This window comes from Aulonocara sp. 'chitande type north' Nkhata Bay, linkage group LG18, assembly GCF_057382095.1.
Source record: "Aulonocara sp. 'chitande type north' Nkhata Bay isolate Kocher_YH1m ecotype deep benthic linkage group LG18, A_spYH_male_GT1.1, whole genome shotgun sequence".
NCBI classification, from domain to species: domain Eukaryota; kingdom Metazoa; phylum Chordata; class Actinopteri; order Cichliformes; family Cichlidae; genus Aulonocara; species Aulonocara sp. 'chitande type north' Nkhata Bay.
In genome coordinates, this window is record NC_141361.1 from 25768521 (window position 1) to 25788800 (window position 20280).

A 20280-nucleotide genomic window follows, 5' to 3' on the forward strand; every position below is an offset into this window, starting at 1 on the left:
CAAATAAATGTACCTTCATTTGGACTAGCATGGAGAACAGGCTCAGGGTAATGGCAAATGATTCTTCTGAGAAAGGTGTCACATAAAGGGGAGTGGGAAAGGGAACAGTAAGAGGTGGTTCAGGGTTAGAGGTTGGCAGTTATTTTGTGGCTAACTGGATATTTGCAGGACATCAATGTAGCTTAAATGAGAAGGGTGGAGGGTTTTTTGTGAGGCGTGGGGGGGCTGTTTCCACCTAAACACTGCACGAAGCTGCAGAAAAGCCAGACCCCAGTAGCTCGGTGTGAATAGATTGAACACAAAGAAGGCCTGGCCTTTGTCGTCCTTGGGCTTTTCTTTATCTGAATTCGCCTCAGATTGACGGGTGTTGACAAAGCCTCAGAGTGCTCTGCAGGAAGCATGGAGAGAGAAGAAGGGTGTTTGTACGAGGAGGGGAGGCAGCACAACACTGGAGAACCTAATACCCGTGGGAGCTCCCAGCGGAGCCACTAGGCTCCTAAAAACCTTTCCTAATGCCATGCCTGGCAACTGAGACACAGTTACAGCTTGGACCTGGCCTGGACGTCTTTCCAGGCTGGCATCTGGCACCAAAAGGCCAATTAAGATGTCATCTGCGATTCCAGCAGCCTCCCCTTCATCTGTGTGAATGCGAACATACTCTCAGCCCCTGCTCTTACACCTTCCCGAGCAGCTGTTAATGTTCCACTCATGAAAGCGAGATCTGGTTTCTGACGGTGCCTCGTCGTTTCCGCATGCTCACAACTGGACTGATGGCGTGGAGACGTGCCAGGTGGCTGTAATGGCTGAAGGCTGTCAGCGTGCAGAACAGCTGTAATGGAGATACTCATTCGCATGTCCGTCCAAAGAGCGCCTTGGCCAACAACAACAGAAATAACAGTTGCTATGTTGAAACTTTCCCAACGTGGGATCAAGTGTCGTTTTTGGATTATTTTTAAAATGGAGTACTGCGACTGCAGAGAGAGAATGGCAAAGACAAAAGAAGAGTTTTACGGGTGTGCAGTGCCAGGTGTCTTAAGGACACACTCTTTATTCTCAAAGGTTTTGACAGAGAGTTGACTCATATGAATGATGGGAACCTTAATATAATGGTTATTCCAAATATTATCTTACATTAGGGCTGTTCGATATAACGATATATATCGGATGACGATATAAAAACGTCTATCGTTTCATTTTACGCTATTGTTTGTTTCGTGGTGTCGCAAAATAAACTGTTTACTGTAATATTTTTTTCATCGTTTTGATGGTCACTGTAGTGGCTATATTAATTTCTTAAAGTTCTCTTTTTCTCTTATATTTAATATAACCACACTAAGGACGGACACCGCCTGTTTTTATGCGTTGTGGTTAGCAGCAACGATGGTAAAACCATCTCGTGTCCGCTTGTTTATGTTCCACATAAACCTTTCACAATAAAGCTCAAGATCCTGTTGAGACTTTTCAAAATAAACCGAATCACGTGAAAGAGCAGATGGACAGAGTTTACGGATGAGAAGTAAAAAAAGAGCCGTCAGGTGCTAAAAAATAAACCTTAGGCTCAAACGTTAGAACAGGCTTTCCCCCGCAGCACACCGTGTAATAAATACTCACAAAGAAAACGGCGGGCATTACAACTTATGTCTAAAAATGTCTAGTTTCATGCATCTGTTAAAACACTCGACTCCAGCTACATGACGCGCAACTGGAAACACTTCCCGCAAGTCGAGCTGCCCGAGATTCACAGAAAATGTTACATTTTTGTGATTTATATCGTTATCAGGACGATAGAATTCTTATATCGGGATATGAGATTTTGTTCATATGGCACAGCGCTATATTACATCTTAGTTATTTTTCCTATACTTCCCACAATGAGGTCTATATAATTTTGGACAATGACATACTTTTTGTTATTTAAGGGCTGGCAACCACCGACCACAAGGGAAAAAGAAATAATCCCTGACTGGTTGCAAGTGGATGAAAGAGGTAGTCACCGTGAAATTGATGACCCATTGGCAACCACCTGCTTCTAGGGAAAAATGTGCATTCTGCCTCCAGCTGGCAAGTGGTTGCTGGAGGTTGCTGGCAGTTGGTGGTGTAAAAGCTGTCACAAAGAAGTATTCGGTGCTGCGACTATTTGGATCACTAACAGGTTGCTGAGGTCGCCAGGATTTTTTTATGGAAGATGCCGACTTGTCTCCAAACACTTGCAAACTAATTACACGATGGCAGTCAAACTCTGCAAACTTAAAACGTGGACCTTTTGAACCTTTTGAAATGTGTCGGTTGCTGTGCAAAGCATAACTTTTATTTTGAAGGTGAATGTTCTCCGTTTCTGGTTCGTGTCACTGAGAGAATCACCTTGTAATTACTTTTAACCTGCAAGGGTTTTTTTAGACCTGTGTGACCGAGGCCTATATGGACAAAAACAAACAAACAAAATGAAAAAAAGCATAATCACTCTCAAGTTTTATGACAAATATAGACACATGTAATTCCTCAATGGTTAATCTAATATTTTCATTAAACCTGAGAGCTTGCACTTTAGCTCGTGCTCATTATATTTCTGTATTTTCAGTACTGTTTGGAAAATAGCTAAAACAATAAAATAACCTGTTTTGATAGATGGGGTCACATGACTGTTGGGGTTTTCTCTCTGATATTGTAGGGTCTTTGCTTTACAATATAAAGTTCCATAAAACTGGCAATTCATGAATCAAAATTAATTAACCTGTAAATTTGTGTTTGATTTGTGCTATTCTTACTGATTATTCAGAAAACGTTCATCATCTGAACTTAAAAGCAGCTTTAATCCACATATCTACCTCACTTCTCACATGCCAAATATATTATGAATGAAAACGTGTTTCCAGTGCTTACAGCTTAAAGAAAGAAAAAGAAACATCTGAAATATTCAACAGCAACTTTTTCCAGTGCTCCAGTTACTCTAAATAATCCACAGGCCTCACTGTCAGGAGTGTTTTACTGGGACTACTTTCCATTAAATAAAATACTCCCAGTGAGAACTGTTGACAGCGGGGATCTTTGGATTATCCAGAGCAAGGAGTAAGTGCTTCGACTGCAGCTGCATATATTTAAAACAACACGGTTTGAAACTGTGTGCGCATGGCAAACAAAACCCCGTTCAAAGTAGAACCAAATTAGCCCACATGGTTAAAATACAAACACAAATAAATGGAGGTAACTGTTAAAATGTGTTCCCACAGGCTTCAGCTCTGTCCGCCTCGAACCGCAGACATCAGAGAGAGAAGAGAAAGAAAGAGAAGAGCGTGCAATTTGCTTTGCCGTGGAATAAACACACTAATGGAAGAGTATGTGCAGCTTCAGCTTGCAGGGAAGTCTTTCAGTGTCTTGCTTTTAAAACTGAAGGATAGAATATTGAGAAAACACCGGGGGCTACCGTGTCCCTAACTACAGTGTCTTGAACTATGTGAAGGGGCTGTGAGCCACTTGTTAAAGACACGGCGTTTTGTGCCAAATTTCCAACAGTTAACAAGGAGGCGAAGGGGACACGGAGAGGGCTTCTTGGGCTTTGTAGTAGACGCCCTATTCATTGCAAGATTGAACACACTTGGCGCAAACCTCCATATCAGAGGGCGCCCCACACACAAACTTAAGCTTAGCGCTCCCTTCTGAGGTCATTTAATTAGAGAACAAAAGCCTGAATTACTATGGCCACACAGCAGGCCTCTTTTCATTCCACATTTCCGTCGATTTCCTCCCCTCAAGCCGACTATGTGCATTAAAAGCTAATTATGAACCGTGACGCCAACACGGGTCTTAAACATTGTGACAACTACAAGCCTATTACTCTGAGCTTCATTCAAAGTCAGAGACAGGAGGAAGACAGAGTGCTGGTAGCTGAACATATTTACTAAAGCAATTTAACGCCGATTAGACCCAGGCATTTGAAATCATCATTCATATTCGCCGCCAGATCTGCAGAATGTGACAGGCCGTCATGTATTATTGCTATCACGTCAGATCTGATGGGATAATAAAAGTGGGGGAGAGAAGATGATCCGTTCTCCAAGCAGCTCATAAATTTACCGTCGCTCCGTTACGCCAGTTGGAGCTCTCTGCCTCTTCCCCTGAGAAGTTTAGCCCCTCGAACCGAAGCCTTGAGCTAGGTGGGTAATAGAGATCGGCTATCAGCGGCAGACTGAGGTCTATGGGCTTGTATGGTTCTGCTTGGATGCCGCTGGATTGCAAAATCAATGAAGGATGACAGGCAGGAGATCTAGGTTGCTGCTGTATATATAAAAAAAATTGAGTTAGTCTACTGCTGCTGTTTCTCCTCGTCCCCCTCTATATAGACTTGGATGCATGCTACTGTTTTGCAGTGCCAGGTTTCCAGGGGGACAGTTATGTCACCACTGCAGCACTCACGAACATTTGGATAAATTGTGCACTTCTGAATTTCTAATATAATTCAGCCTTTGGACACATTTAGCAGAGGGTGGATTATCAGAGGAAAAAGGAGTAAAGTCAGACCGACAGGGAGAGATTCAGGGATGACCAAACGGAGCAGAACCTGCATTGGCACTGTTAGTTAAGCGATGACAAGGAAAATGAAACATGCTGTGAGAGGAATCGGTTGGTGCAGCTTTTCAGCGCTGCTGGCAGCCGCAGAGAACCGAACACAGAGACAGATAAACAAGGCCGCTTGCACTAAGTGGCTGTGAAGGTGTTGGGTGCATTCAAACGAGATCAGAATGACAGACAGGAACAGAGACGTGCAAAACCCACGCACACTGCAGCGCATTATAAAAAAAGGAGAGAAAAAAAAAAGCAACCTTCCTTTAAACTTTAAAACCACACATGAAAACTTTTATTTAATTGCACATTACTTCAGTGGGAAAGAAACCAAAACAAAAACAGAGAAGTCTCCAGCAGACTGAAGTGCTAAGGAAATGGGGGTAATTGCTAACGCCGTGGAACTTTTTCTCCGCTAGATTTGACACATAAGTGCAACATTGACGCTCAAAGAAAGGTTTCATTCACTCGTCGCTTCTCCGCAGTAGCGTACAGCTGGGGGAGACAGAAGGAGGCGGGGGCTTTGTGGAGAAGGAGGGAGGCCAGGACGAACCAGGTCTGAGATGGAGACAGACAAAAATGTGGCCAGAGAATCTGCTCACTGTTTATTATGAGGCAGAGCTGGAGTAGCAGGGATGCCACAAGCCTTTGGTCTCCTCAGCATTATTAGATAAAAGAACCGATATTATCCCAATGAGCTGGTGGAGCCCAACTAGAGGTAAAAGAAAAACGACTTGGATTTCCATTTTCCATGTGGCCAGATACATGATTTTATTTCTGATTGCTAAGATGTATCTGCTGGCTGACAACCTGTCAGTGGTGTGTGAACAGAATAATGAAGGCACTATAATAAATTAACAAGTAGCTTTTATGAGACAGAGCACTAACAGAGTTTCCCAAAGTGTGGGGAGCAGAGCCATTGCGGGGGCATGAAAATAAAAAAAAATGTTTACAAATATTCTTGTAAAACAAAGCGGGGCCTAGCAAAAAGAAGTTTGGGAACCACTGGATTAGCTAATTGTGATTGCAAACTGGCAAAAACTGCAGTTCCTCGACTGGCCACATGAGGAACTGCATGGGACCGACTTGAAGCGAGTCGGTCCCTGCAGAAACTAAAATGTTTACATCCTTGAGCAAATAACGGGTTTGCTCTTCAACTCTTACTTTTCCATTACAATTTATATAAGAGGAGTGCTCTAAGTGACAGCTAGGTGTAATTTATGTGTTAGCACTAATTAGCAGCTACAGCAGTGTGAAAAACTAAGTACACCTTTACTACTTCCATAGAAATTAAGGCGATAAATTGCAGATCTGTTCTTTTAATCCAGTGCACTTGATTAAGTGTGAGCATCTCTATAAAAGCAGGCGTGGAGCATTCAGGAGGGTTAAGAAAACACCATAATCTTCCGAGGTGTGAACATCCCAGCAAATTTAGACCATGCAATGTTCAGAGAAACTAAAAAAATGAAGACCTAGATTTCAGACTCTACAGGTCTGTTAACATGTTACAAATTAAAATTCACGACAGTACGATTAGAAGAAAAAAAAATATGACTGAACTAATTTAAAGTTTGTTTGGAAAGATTTCCAGGAATAGCCTTTTCCCTCTTACAAAGTATCATCTGACCAAACCTGAAGACTTCTGGAACGATGTCCTCTGTAGTCATATCTAGAGTCAAATCTCAATCATCTGTGTGACAGCTAAAGCTTGGCACAAACTGGCTCATACGACAGGACAATTAAGCCATGCACAGCAACAAATCAACAACAGAAAATCAAGCTGCTGCAAAGGTCCGGTGAAAGTCTAGACCTTAACTGAAATGCTGTGGTGCAAACCTCAATGAACTGAAGCAACGTTATAAAGACGAGTAGGGCGAAACAAGAGTCGCACAGTAAACGATAACTTTAAATTTTTGTTGCAGAAATTGTATTTAGTCCAAGCTTAAAACTTGCTAAAGCAGCAGCTTGCTAATGGCAGAACATTAACCACAGGATAGCTGCATGGTAGCTAATCTATACATCTACAGTCCCAGTATGAGCGATGATTTACTGGTATGTGTTTAGCCAGGAGAATTCAAGTCAACATTTGAGGGGATGTCAGTGACAGCAGCAGCACAGAAACACACAAAAATTTATTGTCTACAAGAAGATGTAATGAGCCTCCGTTTGGTCTGTTGTCTAGATTGATCGTAAAAGGAGGGGAAGTTTGATTAAGAATGCTTTAAATGATGGCGAACAATGCATCAAAGTCAGATTTTAATATAAGTAACAGGAAGGCTCCACTATTTCAAACCAGCCAGGGAGGTGACGTGTGAAAATAAAACGTCTGGCTACACTGCAGATCCTAATAAATAACAAGTTTCACAGTGACGCGATATTTCCCGCCCAGGACCTGGCACTGCTGCTTTGCGAGGCTCTATAAATGCTCACCAAAGAGAGTTTCTCTGTTTAATTGTTTGTTCTGCTTTTACTAGAAGGTGCAGAGACGCACTGTTAAGGTCAGATTTCCACCTATAACGACCCGAGGGCGATGGAAGCGCCCTCTCTGCTGCTTCTGCGTCGGCTCTGGAATTGAATTAATCAAAAACAGTCCACGTAAAGGTCACGTATCCTCCTGTAAAGCTTCAAAACGACATTTTTTCCCCGCTTCCCAACAAAAGTAGCTGAAAACAAGGGTATCTCTGTCATGAAAATACCCACAAAGCATCCCTCAGATGGGGAGACGACAACAAAACGCACCCTTGTCAGCGCAGACAGTGGTTAGGTGGTATGGGTCGCGAGTCCACAATTACTCCATTGAATGTCATTTAGGAGGAAGACGTTCAGACTACAAACTACAAAAGTGCCCTTTTTTTGGCAGAAAATGCTTTGAAAGTGTCGGCTTTAACTGGGGAGTTGAAATACAGATGATGAAGAAGCAGGATCAAATTCAAATAGTACACCGAGTCAGCCCCAAACACATGCGGGCCGTTTTTATCTTCTAGTCTAAATGCGAAACATGTCTCCACACTAATGATAACAATCCAGGATAGATGGAGGTGATAATCATCATGGTTCAACCTGCCATTTCCCACCCTAATATGTCTTTGGCGCGATCGAAGCCAGTAGTGCTGTCTGACAGGTGAGCCAATAATGTCTGGGAAAAACCGAAAGAGTAAAGGCGGCCACGTTCTGTCTGCTTCATCAGAAAACAACCAGTCAGATGAGATTATGGAGCAATTTACACAGATGGCAGATCTCATCATTCCCCTGCCTTGTTAAGTAAAGGCGGGTCTGACAAGTTGCAAAGGAGTGGGGTGGGGGGCGATTGATTGGAACAGATCTCATCTTGGCACAGATTGTCAGTGACTAAGCAGTGGGAATTAGCCAACATTTTCAGAGGCAGCTGCGCTTCAAAGGGAAGGAGAATAATATGTGGGTAACTCGTGTGTTGTCGAGAGGATGAGCCAGTAAATGCATTTGCTAAAAGGAGAAAAAAAAACCCACGGCAGGAAGGTCTCTGTCACTGCTAAATGCTTCCTCCACTCAAAGGCTCACAAACGCTGCAGTCAAATCTGTGCAGAAACCTGAAGCGGCTGAATGCATATAGATTTGCAGTCTTCCTCAGAGCAGTTGTATCTTGATATAACAACGATGTTTGTATAACAGTGCAGATCTGGTTGCAAGCACAACTCAGATATCCTGTGTTGACTGTGCTTCTGCGCCTCTTCGCCCCGTAACACGTAATTAATAATGCATGTATGGGAGTCCGGGGAAAACTCCACACTCTATTAGATGGAGCTGACAACAGCTATTCATAGGTTTAATAATGATAAGTGGGTGGGACAGGTGAACATTTATGTTTGTCTTCTTCTTTCATCTCTTCACGTAAAGCATCTGCAGGCCAAGGATGAAGAACCGAGTTCACCATCAGGAGATCAGGTCCCACTCCGCTCTTCAGCTGCAGGTCTAAACTCAGGATTTTCAGTCAGCATTGAGTCTCTGTTTTCTATTTCCAGTTTGAAGTCTATAAACCTCACCGTGTTGGATCGATATGAAACTTTCCGCTGTGTGTAAGGTCGTCCGAGGATATAAATACACATGGCTTCTCAAGATGCTGATAAAATAATCCTGCCCATTTTTCGGGTCTGTCAGAGTTTGGATTGCTCAATAAAATCTTTCGCTCGACAAAACCATAAGCCAGATGGCAGAAACTCGCAATGGACATAAAAGAATAAAAAGTCATTGATCCTTTTGATCAACGTCACCAATTCTTATACAATGTACACATCTGAAAACATCTTTCCAAAGAAAACGTCTTTCCCCAGGTGTAAAAGCATAAAAATGGATTTTCAGGTTAGCAGATGTGCAAACGTTCTGATTTTAATGATGTTTTTGTGTAAAGACTGCAAATGAGGTGAGCTGAAAGAAGCCAGGCTTTCTTTGTGTTGACTGGCTTGACAAAACCTAAAAACCTAGTCGGAGAGAATGAGGATCACGACGATGGTTATTAGCTTTCTCCGTTAACTCGGGCTTTCTGCTTCAGTCTCCGTGCTTCAGGCTGCATAAGAAGGAACCATTTGAAGCTCTTCTTCTTCACAAAACAGATCAATTGAGTGCTGACTACTCCAATCAGAGACCTTACCAGGGGAATGGGTGATCGAGATCTATGCAGAATATTACAGTGTAACAGTAAAATGCAACACTGGTGCTGCAAAAAAGGTGAAAGAGAGTAATGCTGCAGATTAGTCCTGAATTCATGAACATTGCAAGCTCAACCAGTTAGATAAATATAAATTCTTGAGTTAATTAATTCATTTATTTTTACTTCTAGGCGCTGTAGTTTATTTCTAGCTCTGAAACTTTTATCTGTATGCATGCAAATGTTAAATGTCACTCAGTGTGTTCAGATATGACTAATAAAGAAGATGTAAAAAAAAAAACAAAAAAAAAAAAAAAAAACCCCAAACAATAAGAACTGTTGCTTTAGTTTGTCACCAGATCAAAGTAAAATTAAGTTTACTGATTAATAATTACCCTACAAAGATAACTTATAAATTTGGAAATCAAAGCTGTAGATCAGGTCAAAACATTAAAACAAAAATCATTTAAGTATTTTCTGCATCTCCAGCTGAATGACTGCGAATCCTCTGATAAAGCAAACCACAGTTTGCACTGCAGTAACTTCAGTCAGCGGTACCAATAACATCAACAAGTGGTCTATATAAACTGGAATTCCTCAGCAGAGAACGTATATCACACTTGATGCACACTGAGAGTCAATTTTAAACTCAGACTCTGAACGTAGCCTGAACCTATATGTTACCATGACGATCTAACTCCTTTAGCGACTCAGACTTTAAGCTAACGCGCTAATGCCCACCCCTGTAACCCGCTACCCATTTCTGCTAGTTACAACTAGTGCAACACCTGTGTCCTTGGTTAAGCCGTCTATGGCCGTGATGCATTGTGGGTAAACTAGGTGAAAATCAACAGTGTGGAAATTAGAGTATCTGAGATGGCCACATGAGGCCAGCTCCAAAAGAAAGTCAATCCTCACAGAGCACCAAAATTACCCAACATCACAGCAGGAATAAACATGTTTACAGTCGGGTACAATAATGGTTTTGGTTTCTCTGAGTCGTTTTCTCATTTGTGCAAATCTGTAGGTTCTGTGGGTGGGACTGGGATATTTAACTCCCCAGTCTGAACTGGACAAACGCTTAAAATTTACATCACCATGGACACAGCAAAGCGTAGTCAGTGAACTGGACCTTTCAGCAGCATTTGCGATGTTGGCGTCTTCTGGACCGTTTTTACTTAAATCAGATATCAAATAAAATAAGAAGGTTAATTATGCTGACAGGTCGTCCAAGAAGTCTGTGCTCAGTTTTCAGCGAGAGTAAGCAGCTGAGCCAGCACTTCACCCTGTCATTCATGCAAAAGTCAAAAATGAAACTAGACTGTAAAATGGGAGCTTCCCAACCAACGAGACCAGCTTCCTTCTAAAACCTATGATGCAGAATTCATATAAAAGAAATAAACAGCTTAGGTCTGCTAGGGTTACTCTTGGTACAGCCTCTCAGGCCACTTGGATGCATTTATAGTCTGATTTACTGATTAAAAAAGGAACAACACACTAGGGCAGAGTGTTAAAATCCCTTTAATGCTGTTTTCAGTGAGGGTTTCACAGGGCTGCATTCCTACTTTATTTAGGCCGCATTAGAATACCAGTTTAATGATGGTATTTGAGAGCAAAATGCAAAAATATGTAAATGGAACCCGAATGAATTAACAAGCGACTGTGGGTGGCATCCGTAATAAGTGTAAACGTTAATATAGCAACAGGCTTTTGAAGCTCGTGCACATTTTAACCATGTTGTTCACGATTTGAGGCAGCTGTGGTGGCTGGTGGTGTAAAAGCACTGAGTGCTCAGTGAGGGTAGACGAGGGCTGTATAAACAGTAATCCATTTAATTTACATTTTTAAAAACAGTGCAAGGGGAAGGGATTGTCACGTGGAAGCCCCGTGACCTCTGAAGAGGCAACAGGCTGTTGGTTGTTTGGTCACAACAGTCACTTTCCCACACCGTGCTTGTAATCAGCACAGATTAAAAGGTTAAACTCTTTTTATTTATTTGCTTACGTGTTGCTGTCAAGGTTACGCGCAGCTCTGAAGAGAGAGAGGAATATCAAAGTTTTAACTTTTGCTGCTTGAAAGCCTTGAAGAGCAACTCTTGAAGGTATTTTTCTGAACTGAGCGGTTTCTGCGTCGAGAACAAAATGACTGGGTCAGTGAGGTGGCCTCTGTGCAGCTATCATCAAACTGCATCTTTATTGATATACACTTAGGTGTCAAAACACGTCATGGAGGCTGCAAATGAGGTCGTAAAATGATGTCTTTATGGAGGGAAACGGTTAACATTTGGCAGCACGGTGGCTCAGTGGTGCAGGCCCTTCATGTCCTTCATGTTCTCGCGTCTCCTCAAGACTGTACTCTAACCTTTAAACAACCCATCGAACTACTCCATACCCAGCTGGACTCCTTTTACCCAAGTAAGTCAGCTAAGATGCTGCAAGTGTGGCATGAAGGAGATTTGGGAGTTGTTTGGGGGAGGTGTTGAAATGCCTAGTAATGTCTACACTAAAGAAGCTGCACTGATCTGCTCCTGTAAATAAATTTAAAAAAAAAAAGAAGGGGGAATGAAAGGACACTTGACCTGCACAACAGCGCACAGACCCTTTATTACTCGATCCAGGCAATGCTCACATGTAGCATTGAATCAATCGTGTCAAGCCGGCATCCAGTCTGTTTGATAAGGTCACAATTAGCAGGAATCTAATCCGGTGCACTGCTTTAGCACATTAGTATTGGTCAGGAGGAGCAGGGCGCACAGAGACACTACGCTAACGAGAAAAAACAAAAATGCTCGATCAATCAATCTGGTGCGTGGCGTTCACTGCCTGAGCAGACGTTGATGAAAAACAGAAAGGGACGCAGACACACGAATCTACTTATCCTCCGAGTGTCGGACCTGTGCGTCCAGCAGCCCAGATACTTCATTAGTAAGTGTTGCGCACGCACAAACACACATCTCAACCCAGGTGTTTGTACTTATTTGTATTCTGCCTAAAAAAACCCAACCAACCAAAACTTTCTAGCTGAATGTCAGGCGCTCCATCACTGACAGGAAGAAGGGGAAAAGTGCAAAAAAAAGGGAAATAAAGAAATGGATGAGAAGAAGCCTGATTGGAAACAGCGTGGTGGCATGAAATTAGCAGCTCTTCCCCGAGGATGCGCGGTGCTGGACATGTCACAGGTGAACGCGCTGAACGGCTTTGAGCCCACTCTGCGACAATTAGAAGCAAAGATGAACCGGAGGCTGAGGAAGAACAAGGGCAGCGCTGCTCAGCCTTCCTTCCTCCTACATCCCTCTGTGCTCTGATGAAATGGGTTGTAAAAATGCTGCAGGCTTGCTTTCTTCATTCCCCCCCCCCGCTCCGTAGAGGCTTACGATTTCCACCAGCCATGGCTTTAAATATTTTTGTGTGACAATGAAAATTAAATCATCTCTTGCGTTTCACCCCCCTCCACCTCACTTCCTCTTCCTTTGATGGCGCCTTATTTTCCAAATCCGGCAGCAGATATTCTCATTTCATGCGCTCGTCCAGTGGGGTTCGTAAAACACAAGAGGGATTTGAATATCACAAAAGGGGCTCAGCGAGCAAATGAAGAAGTTGTTTACAAGTATTGATCCAGAAAGAGCTGGATGAGAGCAGTGCCATTATAAGTCATTATCACGGCGGGGTTTTATTAGCCCCTTGCTGTTTCTCCTGTCAGGAGGAGGAGAAAAATGAAGCCCCGCTAAAGGAGAAGCAAGGAAACTGACACCTGCTGTCACGTGTTTACAACCACAGGCTCCGTTGTCTGTCAGAAGCGCACAGGATTAACTAAGTACGCCTCCGGTGTAAATTTGTTCATGTAGCATTTAATATCATTAAAAAAAAAAAAAAAAAAAGTAGAGCGACGAGTAAAGGACAGATTATTTCTGAGATCAGCAGGAGGAAAAGTCACATTAGTACATGTTAGCATGTTAGGGATGTCAGCGTAATTACAGGTGAACAGAAAAAGTTAATGGAAAAGGAGGCAAAGCTCCAAGAAAAATCTCAATATTTCCATGTTGTAAATGTAGTGGGACAAACCTATTCATTGAGATTAAAGTGACAAAGGGGAAAATTGTATATAAACAGATTTTAAAGACAGAGGTACCAGCGAATGTAAACAATGTAGATGTATTTTATTTTATTGAGGAGCTGCAACAGAGTGAAGCCAGGCTGCTTCTGACTAACAAGAATCTGTGTTTATATTTCGGAAAAGTCCCAAAACATGACGTCATCTCAATCGGCATATCCATTAGAGCCCGACTGATTTATTAGTGAACCAATATTATCGACCGATATTAGCTAACTATGTTCATCAAAGAAGAAACCCAAGAAACACCCTTCAGGCATGTTATGGGTGTTGATGTTGCAAAGTTTGGCCACCAGAGGGCACCTTTCCGCTCCAAGCCTGAGTTAATTAATTAAAATCATGCGATAATGATCTAAGGCAGCGGTCCCCAACCCCCGGGCCTCGGACCGGTACCGGTCCGTGAGTCGTTTGGTACCAGGCCACGAGAGTTGAGGCTCAGGTGTGAAATGTATGGTTTTCAGGGTTTTTATCGGTTGTCAGCGTTATTTTGTTATCCTTTTTATCGTTTACTCGGTTGTCCTGGGTCTTTTCAATAAATCTTCTTTTTTTCGGTACCGGTACTACTTTTATTTTGTATTTATCCGCGACACCTTAAAGGCCGTTCTGTGAAAATATTGTCGGGCATAAACCGGTCTGTGGTGAAAAAAGGTTGGGCACCGCTGATCTAAGGTATGTGTGTACGACTCCTATGTTAATCAATCTGGATGAAACTTTCTTTGTTAACTGCCTCGGTTTTAGGATGAACAATATCTATAACTATAACCGGATACTTACTAATTATATCAGCAAATATCATTATTGTCATGATCCGGAGTCTGCACTCCGTGTTTGTTTAGTTTATTAGTATTCTGTGGTTTTGGTTACCTTGGGTGTTTATACTCTTCTGTTTCATGGTTCATGTTCCTATGTTCTGTGTCCCCCAGTCTGTGTTAAGTTGGTGTGTTATGTCATTGCGTGTATGTGTTTCCTGTTTTATTGTGAAGGTCTGCGTCTTATGTGAGTGTTTCAGTTTGTCTCCCTACTCTCGTCACGTGATCACTCCCAGCTGTGTTCCCACCTGTATGTAATCCCCCTGTGTTCTCTGAGTGTATTTAAGTTGTGTCTTCTGTCATAGTAATTGCTGGTTCGTCTGTGTTGTTTCCCCTCGGTCTCCCTGCGTCTTCCCGTATGTATTTCTCCGGACCTCCCTGCATCCTCGTTTCTGGTTTGTCTTATTAGTTTACCCAGTTTAGGTTTCCAGTTTCATGTTTTGTCGCCACCGTTGTTTGTACTTACCCACCTCTGTGAATAAACACTCACCTGCACCAGAGCTGCCGCCTTTTGGTCCCTTTCTACAATTCCACACGGCTTGCCCCGGCAATCCGTGACAGTTATTGGTCTTAAAAGTGCCATATCAGTCAGATAAGGTGACTATGAGCTAAAGTACCAACTATTTTCTTGACACTGTGTCTGATTTACTTACTTAATAAAATAAAAACTGTTTATTTCAAGCTCTTTTTTTGTCAAATCATGATTTCTTTTACTAAATTTATACATTTCACCTTAAATGGCCTTAAACACGTCGTTATACATCATCTCTCAGAGTCAGTGTTCACTTCCATTTTAATTAAATAATATCTCAGCAGCTGTCAGTCACACCTCCCGTCGTCAAAATGAGCTTGGCCGATATAACATGACCGGCAGGCTTTCCGCGTCGCGTGATGTTCAAAGCCAATTTTATCACGTTGAGTGAGCTGACACCTTCCCCCGGCAGTGACGCCGGAAAATATGAAGACAGTGAGGAGGGAAGAGCCTGAGAGGAGGTAGGAAGGGAGTACTGGGGACGGGCCAGCCGAGCGGTAGTAGAGTGGGTTGCTCTTCTAGAACAGCTTCCAATTACATCCAGGGTGTGAAACCGTCCATAACACCCCGATTAGCCTGTCTGTCATCCTGCTCCGGCAGCAAAGGCAGAGCCGGCTCCGGTTGCTGCTGCGTGCTCCACTTTGCAGGAACACATTTCCTGTCGCACAAAGTGCACGCCAGGGGCCATAAATCCTCGGCCTCAATCAGAGCCTGCTTCTAACAATACAGCAAAGAGCCCAGTATGACCATTAGTACACTCTGCCTCCCAGTCTCCCATAACAAATCCATCCCTGACACCTATGCCCATCCCTTCAGCGGGCTCCTCTCCATTAGCTGCTCAAATGGCACGTATCAGAGAGTGACTGAGCTGGCAGGTCCGGGCAATAGGCGCTACCGGCTGCTTGGTAGCAGATGCCAAGGTGCAGAGTGAAAGGAAATGACTTATGCACCCTCCCCCCTTTAAACTAAAAACAGAGATGCAGGGTGTCAGGGAGAGTTCAAAGGGAATCTCAGCGGCATAGCCAAAGAAAAGACGAGAAGAGATGAAGAGAAGCTGGAACTGACACGTTCAAGGAGGTTCAGGTTTAAACGGGTCTAGTTGAGCGCTGCCAACGCGTCACCAATTAACTTTAGAAAGGAAGCCACTGTTTGGTGTCGAGTGATTCACAGACACCGGCTGACATCCTCTTGACAAATGTGTAGGAGTAAAGGGAGACATAAAAAGAGTGACATTCAAACACAACTGCAGCTCGATCTCCAACATAAGCAGCAGGAGGAGGAGACAGCGGCAGGCCGGCTCAGAAAGCGATCAGGCCGTCTAATTAAAGTCTGCGAGGGCGTGCGTGAGGACAGGGTAGCGGTGCCTGACCGATGTCCTTCCAAGAGCAAATTCCTGACCACGTCCCCCTGTTCCCCGAGCGCTGGAGTGTGGGCTGTGAGTGCCCGGCATAACAATCAAAGTCAAATTCAAACGCGGGCCCCGCAGCGATGGGCTGCGGCAACAAATGAATGCTTAAACGTCTCACGTCAGCTCTGCAAACACGCCGACAATGAGCGCGAGGCTTCCTTTTTCTGCATTCAACAGCATCTCTCTTCTCTCTTCAGAGCTCATCACAGAGCCGCTTGTGTCTGGAACTGAATATCACCACGCAACAGATGGAAATTGAATTCCTTTAATCAGGGTGAGTAACGGCCAGTAAAAAAAGAAAAAAGCGATGATGCCGATGGGGGGAGAAAAAAAAAAAGAAGAAGAAAGTCTTTGAGCATGTGCCCTGCTGGGAGACACGCAACCCTCACATGGCCTGCAGGGCAGAGAGCTGAAGAGGTCTTTTTGTTTTTTCTCCAGTTAGAAGGGCCACGAGATGACACCCTAATAAGAAATGTGTCTGTTTCCACAGCCCTCACTATCTAACCCTATGAAACTGCGACATATAGCTGCGCGGCCACGGCTCGGTTCTGATTGATCTAAAAACCTTTAAAACAGGCACAGAAGCTGCTGAAAAGCCGAGCCTCTCCACGAGGAAAATACGTTTAGCGTGGCTTCAATTTATAAAAGCAAGGTAGCAAGGACAGGCACAAATAATGATGCACTCAGCTATGTAATGAACATGCTTTCAGGCAGAAAAGATGGGAGAAGAAGAAAGTGTTCCTGAAAGTGAAAGGCACCGCTATCCATTCATCGAGACATTTCCAACAAAATAAGGAGGCACTCACAGTTTTGACAAATAAAAATTATTCAGCTGTGTCACGAACCCCAGCAACGATTTACACTTAAATCTTTGTCACCATCAGTCATTTTTAGCACGGGATTCTCTCTGGTTTAAGGTGATTAAAAAAAAACTCCAAAAAAACATGTGGTTTGGCTTTTAACCACCTCATTACATTTTGTCAACTTCTGGAGAAGATCCAGTCCCTGCTGAATCAAACTGGGCGCTTGTCTCCTGTTAGGGAAACATTACTCCCGATTTTCAGTCTCAAACCTTAGAACAAAGCAGAGTGATATTCTTCAAGGTCAGGCGTGAACTGAGAGGAAATTAATGACAACTCTGACGGGGCGAGAGAAGCCTTGGATGCTTCTCTGTTTGGCTCTTTATTACAGAAACTTTATTTTCCATCCATCCCTGCACATCCCGTCTGCGTTACCGCCGACCCGCTCGGCAGCCGAGCCGGTGAGAAGCCGGAGAGAGGAATCCTGTCAGAATTATGGATCGGGGCCCACAGCGGGACACGCAGCGTGTTTCTGATGCAGGAAGCTCCTCTAAGTGAAACCTTGGGATGAAGATTAGCTTGGAAACAAATCACAGCTTGTCCGCCCTGCGGGTGGTGTCTAATGGGAGAAATGATTCAACCTGGATGCTGCGTAATTCGATCCCATGCTGTGAGGCGCACGTTTCCGTTACTCAATCCCACAAAAATTTCACAGTGAACAAGTAATAGCGTGACACGGCATGATCACATAGATCTTCATCTTTTCAAACCCCTATCCCCATTTTCAGTTACATTTAGACCCCACCTTCTTTTTTCATTGTTGCACAGATGCATCTGTAACAGGCGTACCTGGTATTGTAACCGGCCCCCTGGCTGTCTGTCAGCACATGAAGGCATCAGTCACAACTATTTGGCTATGCAGCACATAATTCAGAGCTCCGTTATACAGACGTCCACCGAGTCCAGTCATCCATCAGACTGCTTTTTGCCAAGTCAACAGATTCTCATGGTGGTGGGCGGTGAGGGAAAAGGCCTCTCAGGTTGTGTTTCAGCTTTCGCTGTGTGTGTGTGTTTGGGTTTTCGCTGGGTGTAAAGTATAGCTCTTTACGGCAGCAGTAAACTATGTCACAGACCAATATAGCCATCTATTCCTGCAGGACTCCTGATTGTTCCAACATGGGAAATCTCAGCTTTGTTCAATTAAGATTAAGCCTCCGCTAAGGAGGTCGTGGTTTTTGGTTTGCGTACATGCAAGTCATTCTGCCTGTATACACGATAGCTCCTAAACTTTTGAACAAATTGCATGAAATCTTTGTAGGGGTGTAGAGTGAGCTTATGTTCACAGTCCATTACAAGTTAGCTTAAATTCAACAAGGTATACAAGGTCAGCTTATTGATTTATTGGTTAAAAATTGGCAACAAGCATTATAGCTTAGACACTATGATTGAAGAAGTGTGGTGTGTGCTGTCCATATATGGAAAGTACCATATATCATGCCGCATTTGACCTCTGACCTCCCTTTAAGGTCAACAGATATAGTTGAAGGTCAAATTGATTAAAAAGTCCTATAGGAGTATAAAAAAAAAAAGAGCAAATAACAAAACCCTACACATTGCTTTAGTTTTTAACTACACTAAAAACATCTTGGAGCACAAAGAAAACAAAATGAATATATAAAATAGAACACCATTACCTTAAAAGTAAATACTGCACAGGGAGACTCCGCTGCCTTGGCGGATGTTAGCACCCTCTGAGTGCTTCTTGTTTATAACCTGGCCAGAACGCCTTCCAACATCAACTGATCTGATAATATCTAACTATTAATCAGCTGCCCTAAAGGTGGACCTATTACGCCTGCCTTTTTCCCCCCAGACACATAAATACTGCTGCGGTGCTAAACATGTTTAAACACCGAGGTCAGTATATGTGAAAGTAATCCCAGTAAGCCAAAAGCTCAGGCTTCAGAGAGTTTTTATCCTACTCTTTGATCTATATGATGTCAAGGAGAAGACATATCCCTATTATGGTTATCACAGCTCTGGCTGTGATCACAGAAGCTCCACCCACCAGCAAACCTGTTTATGAAGGGCAGCCAATCAGAGGAAAGTTTTCTCAAAGAGGATCTATACAGTTTGTTTCAGACACCAGAAGAGTCTCTTCCACTTACTAGAACACCTACTCCACTTGGTTTCGTTCTTTTTCCATTACAATTGAGTACCACCAAATGTGCGTGACGCCACATTTTCTACTCAGCTTGCTTGGAACCCCGGCCGAGCAGCTAGTAAAAAAGTACCCGTTACCAGGTACTATCACCTAATGGAAAACCCTAAACACTGAGTCGAGTCGAGCCGACTACATACTAATGGAAAGGGGCTTTAAGAGGCTCCAACACGATTCAATATCAGGTAAATAAGGATTATTTTGAACTGTGAATCATGCAAAGCTACTCTAGTAGAGTCCAGGGTATAAACATAAAATGAAGTAAGTACTTTGATATGCAGGATTTGAGCTGTCAGCATCTAATTAGATTTTTTTTAATCCAAGCAGATTGTTGTGGTCTGCAGCAGATGTCATATAATCTCATTAATAAAGTGAATTCCAAAAAAGTCCCCTAACACACACGTTTCCAAAGACAAATGATATAAATATGAAACTACAATATTTTTTATTTTACACCTTCAGCCTGCCAAGCTAAGGTAGTGCTGATAAAGCTACTTTCAGCTGCTGTTAGTCACCGGGAGTCACCTCCGGGAGATTTGTGTCTCTCCTGGGACTGAACCAGGCATCTCACTCATTAGACAAATGCGTAAACCTCTACACTATAGAAGCACTTAGGTTAGGCTGGTTATGACCAGAAAAAACAACAAAGAAAAATACTGACAGCTTTGACTATCAACAAGGCTGAACTAACATCCTTCCCAGGGTAACAGCTGCATGACGTTCTCTCTCAGAGGACTGTGTTTAAATTCTAAGGTCAGCCTGGGCTGACAAATGGTAAACGTCCTGCTTCTTACATAGCACGTTTCTACTCTGTGTGAGCACTTCTTAAACAACATCACTCATTTACCCACTCACACACTGGAAGAGCCAGAGATCGAACCACCAGCCGTCGGATAAATAGATCACCTCCTCTAGTCCGTAACACAAAGGAGACGTGACCACAGAGCACATGCCATACAACACGTGACCGGGATACACACACAATGATCAGTATATTACTCAGTTTCACAAAGCAAAGGCGACACACTCAAATGATGGTTCTCTGCCCAGAAATCGAAGCAGAAAATATTCAGATGGCTTCATAAGTCGATCCACTCATCGGTAAACCTGCTGCTCACTAGTGGAATTGGAGCTGACTTCGAAAAACCCACAGATGTTCGAACTGCTGTCACGTAAGTGTTAAAAAAAACAAACAAACAAAAAAAAACAACAACTCTCATTT

General features: G+C 43.2%; 1 protein-coding gene across 1 annotated transcript in view; it reads right to left on the reverse strand.

Annotated features, from left to right (window-relative positions):
• The window catches only part of hs2st1a (heparan sulfate 2-O-sulfotransferase 1a), a 33793-nt gene that overhangs the window by 11360 nt on the left and 2153 nt on the right, over nucleotides 1–20280 (reverse strand). The window lies entirely within an intron of this gene.